Raw genomic sequence first — 6000 nt, 5'->3', positions numbered from 1 at the left:
AGACTGGCCAGGTCTGGGGAGAGGCTGGCGCAGCCATGGGCCCCAGCCCCACGCACTCCCGGGCACCACGTGGGCCACAGCCTAGACTTGGCTGACCCAGCCTTAGGGACGCCCCGCCTCCTGGGCCTTCTGCCAGTTCAGCCGTGGAGTCCCCACTTCAAAGTCAGCGGAGGGTGGTCTATGACTACCAGGCCCAAAGCAGGGATAGTTTGTGAAAAAAGTTTCTTGATTATAGGTTTCTCCTTTGCGTGTGTGTGTATATACTTGTGTGTGAGATTGTGTGTGAGTGAGTTCTGTGAGTGTGAATGTGTTTGTGAGCTAAACGTCTTACATCCAAATACTGGGAAATATAAAGTATGAATTTATGTGAGTGTGTGCGTGTTAGTGCGTGTTGTGTGTGAGATTGTGTGTGGATGAGTGTATGAGACTGTGTACCTGAGTGTGTGCACATGTATATGAGTGAATGTGTGTGACTTGTGTGATTGTGTGCAATTGCGTGTGTGAATGTGTGTGAGTGAACATGTATGTTAATGTGTATTGTGTGAATGTGTGAGTGAATGTGTGTGAATGTGAATGTGTGTGAATATGTGAATGTGTGTGATGTGTGTGTGTGTGAATGTGTGTATGTAAATGTGTGTGAATGTATGTGAATTGTGTGAATGTGAATATGTGAATGTGTGTGAATGAGAATGTGTGTGAGAATGTATGTGAATGTGTGTATGAGTGCGAATGTGTGAGTGTGTGAATGTGTGTGTATGTGGATGTGAGTGTGAATGTGTAAGTGTGTATGTGAGTGTGAGTGTGTATGTGAATGTGTGTGAGTTTGTGTGTGTTGTGCGTTGCTAGTTGTGCTGGAACTGGGGAGGAGCAGAGCAACCCAGGAGGGTGCGTGGGTGGACCTAGCATCTGGAGCCCTGCGCAGCGATTCAGCCTCCTCAGCTGAGAATCAGAGGTCTGTTTTGGAGGACACCATTGGTCCCCTCCAGTAGTTCTTAGAGGCTGGCAAGGACACAGGCTGGGGCAGGGAGTGAGCCCAGCCTCCGGCTTCACTGCGAGACATGACTGGGGTGAAGGGCAGGACCTGTGTAGTGGAGAATTTGAGTGGCCGCCGTCTGTGTTGCACTGCACAGCAGCCTGCGGCGCCACCATCCCGTCCTGTGGCACTAGGGGGAGGCAGACACCAGGTTCCCAGTGCGGAGGTCTGGAGCTTCCTTCCGCGGAGGACCGCAGAGACACATCTAGCAGTGGGCCAGGGAGGTGGGATGTCCTCTCCAGCCATCAGAGCCACGCCCAAGGAGCCAGGCACAGCGAGGAGGAGGGCTCCCCTCCCTTCCCACAGCTCCCGCCCTTCCCACACTGCACTTTCGGTAGTGCAGACGGGGCAGCTGGCCTCCCAGGATGCGCCCCACCCTGGAGGTCTGCACTGAGCCCCTTCACCAAACGAGGGAAGACTTCTCCTGAGCCTGGGGTCTCAGGGCAGATTCCTGAGGTCGCCTCTCCCAAATCTGAGACATTCCCAACAATCTGGAAGATTCATTCTCTCTGGATGGATTTTTCCTCCTCTCAAGCTTCGTGGTGGAAAGGATATGAAGCAGGGGCGGACCAGTGGCGGAGCTGCTGGAGCAGGGTAGACAGGCGTCGGCGTGAGCTGGGCTCCGTCACTGGCCAGCTGGGCAGCCCTGGGGAAGTCCTTTAGTGTCTCGGAGCCTCAGTTTTCTCATCTGTGAGATGGGGTTTGTGATATCCAACTCATTAAAGAGATTGAACGAGATCATGTATGTAAGCGAGATATATACGCCACAAAGTGCTGCGAACATGTAAAATGGGTGAGGGATGAAGCAATGTTCACCAAGGCTTCTGCTGGGCTGGGTGATTGCGTGTTTTTCAGCCATTTATTATTCAGCAAATTTTTGTTGACTGTCAAGTATGTGCCAGACACTGTATTAGTGTTTTTGACAAGCTTAAGCGGATAGTATTTATGAAACTACAGAACATAAACCTTCTAGTTTATCTTCTAGTCCAGGATTTCCCAAATGCCAGCCCCGAGACCTATGCTAAGCTTCTTACATCCAAATACTGGGAAATAGAAAATACAGATCCCGGATTCTGTAGCCTGGGATCTCTCTCTGCTTCACCTCACCTGTGCCCGTGTGCATGTGTAGCTATGTGGTTTCGGAGCCACTGAGACCCAGAGATGGCAAATGCTCTCATCGGATAGCATGTCCCACGCCAGGGGCTTCAGGCATGCGCCTAATAACTTTTCCAGAGGGGCAGGGACAGCCCAGTCACGGTCTCAGGACTCCTCCTAAAGGGTTGACCCATAGGAATGTCGGCAGATTGCCCAGAATATAGAGTCTGAAGGCCTTCTAATTCTGTATTTTGTCACTTAGTGGCTCTGTCATTTAGTGCCTGCATTATTTTTAGCAAGTCACTTGCTTTCTGAAGCCTCAATTTCCTCATCTGTAACATGGGGATGTTGATGTCTGTCTTGCTGTGGTATCTTCATGTGAGCATACTTTGAAAACTGCAGGCTGGGCGCGGTTGCTCACGCCTGTAATCGCACCACTTTGGGAGGCTGAGGCGGGTGGATCACGAGGTCAGGAGTTCAGGATCAGCCTGGCCTACAGAGTGAAACCCCATCCCTACTAAAAATGCAAAAGTTAGCTGAGTGTGGTGGCATGCATCTGTAGTCCCAGCTACTCGGGAGGCTGAGGCGGGAGAATCATTTGAACCCGGGAGGCGGAGGTTGCAGTGAGCCGAGACCACGCCTTTGCACTCTAGCCTGGGGGAAAACTGCAAAACTCCGGAAGCCAGAACCAGACTGAGTTTTCAAAGGAGAAACCCTTCAGGGTGAATTTTCTTCCACTTCTTCCAAGTCCAGCTCTATCTAATATTGAAAGATAGATAATCTCCATGGAGGAGCCCCCATCCCGCCCAAAGGTTTCTCATACTCAGTCTTTGGGCGACACCTGCTGGCCATGGCAGGTACTGTGTCCTCCTCCAGCTAAACAACTCCGCGGAGAAAACTTGCCCATCTCCTTAGACATTCACAGCCGTGCTGCAGGGTCGGTGTTCTGTTCCCACTTCCACAGATCAAAAAGGTGAGACTTGGTCCTCCCAGCTCATGAGAAGTGCAGTGAATCTCTGACTCCAGGTTCTTGGCTCCATCTCATCCCTACTTCTTGCTCTTAGGCTGGGCGGAGTGGGGAGTCATTTCCTCCCAGGCAGAGGAGAGCTCCCACCCCTCAAATCATTCTGAAGTAGGCAGTGGGATTTGGGGCAAGGCCAGGGTTGGAGCCTAGGACAGGCCTGGTCAAGAAAGACTCATCCTTCTGTCAACAGCCCCACCAGGCAGACCACCACATCAAGTTCCCCATCTGCAGAGCAACTAGACCGATGGCAGGGGCTTCAGCGATAAAAATTCACTCTGAGGAGGCAGAGAGATGCCATTTGGTCAGGCTGCATGATGAGGAGCTAGGGACAAGCTACCCGCTGAGCCTCTTGCCTCTGTGCCCACTGTGTGGGGAAGTGGCTAGCCTGAAATCTGGAGCATGGCTTGGAGGAAGCGGGTGCCCCTGGCCAAGGAACTTCTCAGTCAAGAGGCCAAAAGTATTGTGATTGAGAAAGAGGATTTGGCCTCATCCTTGAGAGATGCACACAAAATGATCAGTGGATGAAATTATGTAACACAAGAAATTTGCTTCAGAAAAATTCATGGTGATGGGAGGGGAGCATGGGTGAAACAAAAAACTGGCCATGAGTCAACTGTTGTAGCATCTGGGAAATGAGTGCATAGTAATTCATTATACTATTCTCCCCACTTTTGTATATTCTTGAAATTTTCCATGTTCAAACTTTAAAAAATGTAACAGCAGAAACACTACCACCACCACCAATGTCAATGCATAGAATGGTGACTTTGAAATTAGACTGCCTTGAGCATCGACGCTGTGTGAATCGGACAACTTAGTTAATTTCTCTATGTCTCAGTTTCACTGTCTGTAAAATGGGGATGATGATAATCATACCAGTCTTATAGGGTTGTATTGAGATTATGCATCTGGAGTAATTAGCATAGTGCTGGGCCCACAGCAAGTGCTCAGTTATAATCATTGTTATTAGTAGGAGTCCAGGGCTCTGATGATGATTTGCCAAAAGAAGAAGCTACTTTGGCTGATGCAGACAAACAATTAGCCAGCCAGTTCAGCTCAGAGTTTGTACTGATGAGTCTTTGAGGACACAGCTCTGAACTACCATGTGCCAGGAGTGTGGGTGTGTCAGATGGGGAGACACACCATAGAGTCAGACTTTCCTGAAACCCTGTAGGGAGGCCTTTTCCCTGCCTCTCTGCATATCCTTCCAATTGCTCAAGCCCAACTCACATCCTACCTTGGTTTTTACTGACCACTCCTTTCTCTGAGCTTAAGCAGCTCTCTTCATAGACTCATTGAACCCCTGCCCTAAGTGAGACTGTAACCAGTCTGTAACCCAGCCACATCATCATAGCTTCATTCGACAAACAGTCATCAAAGACCTGCCTTGGGTGCTGAGGATGGCGTGGTGAACAAGGTGGGCAAGAGACTGAAGGCAACAGGGCCTGGGAGGAAGGTAAACACCACTTAGCTGAGCGCAGGCCAGGCTGTCAGGAGCGCTGGACCTAAGCTCTGACTCTGCCATGTGACCTGGGACGCCCTTCACCTGCCAGCCACTGTTTCCTAGGCACTTGCAGGAGATGCTCCCCAGGTCCTTCACACTCTGACCTGCTGACTCTGAGCATGTAGGCTTCCCTGTGTTGCTCTTTAAACATCTTCTACTCCACTGGAATGCAAGCTTCCTGAGGGCAGGGACTCTGTGCTAGACTTTTCAGGGATCAGGGAACTCCTTGCACAGGGGCTGGGCACAGACTTGCCAAAAGAATGAGTAAACCAACAAAATGTACTTCCTCTAGGCCAGGTGTGGACCAGAAACGGTGAAAGAACAGAGTTTTTAACCGGGAGAAGTAGGAAATGGATCCCCAAAAACCTCATACTGTACCACTTGGAGACTGACGATGCCCACCAGCGTGTTAAAGCCTGCAGTAAAAAACAAAAACAAAATACCTCCCACAAAAACCTATATACCTTTGATTATTCCAGTGTTTTCCAAACCTATTTAACCATAGATCAGTTTTTGCACCTTACCTATTACCTTCTCATGAAACACTTGTGAAATGCTATATTAGATCTTTTTTTGTTTTCTGCTGCATTTATTAAAAATAAGGTCAAGTTTGGTAAAGATGCTAGGTTTCAATGTCACTGTGGCCTGAAATGGGAACCTTATTGCTGCATTCTTAGCTGAGCTCTGCCACCCTCACTGGGCCTGGGCTAGGACCTTAGATGACATTCTGAGTCACCCATTGTGTAAGTAAGTGCCATTTGACCCAGGCAACACCCCATTTCCCAACTTTCACCAAATGATGAGTGGGATCATGTTTTCTCTCAAATAATCCACATCAGGATTACAGGCAGAGGAGGCCAATTCAGTAGAAGTTCATGGGATAGTGGTCCAGAGTGACTGGCATGTCAGCCCAGGAAAGCCAACAAAACATTGGACAACAGTAAGAGAAGATCAGCTACCTACTGAGGGAGTGATGTTGCTGGGCTGGAGCTGCTCAGACCTCATCTGGATTCATGAGTCTATTCTGTTTTAAGAGAGATTGTTTTTTCCTTTATGAGACAGAGTCTGTCACCCAGTCTGGAGTACAGTGGTGCAATCACAGCTCACTAACATCCTCAGCCTCCCAGGCTCAGAAGATCCTCCCACCTCAGCCTCCCGAGTAGCTGGGACTACAGGCATGCACCACCGTGCCTGGCTACTTTTAAATTTTTTTGTAGAGATGGGCCTCCATATGTTGTCTAGGCTGGTCTTGAATTCCTGGGCTCAAGTGACCCTCCCACCTCAGCCTCTCGAAGTGCTGGGATGACAGGCGTGAGCTACCATGCCCGGACGAGATATTGCTAA

The sequence above is a fragment of the Symphalangus syndactylus genome, chromosome 3 (assembly GCF_028878055.3).
Source record: "Symphalangus syndactylus isolate Jambi chromosome 3, NHGRI_mSymSyn1-v2.1_pri, whole genome shotgun sequence".
NCBI classification, from domain to species: domain Eukaryota; kingdom Metazoa; phylum Chordata; class Mammalia; order Primates; family Hylobatidae; genus Symphalangus; species Symphalangus syndactylus.
Note: the sequence above shows the minus strand (reverse complement) of the source record.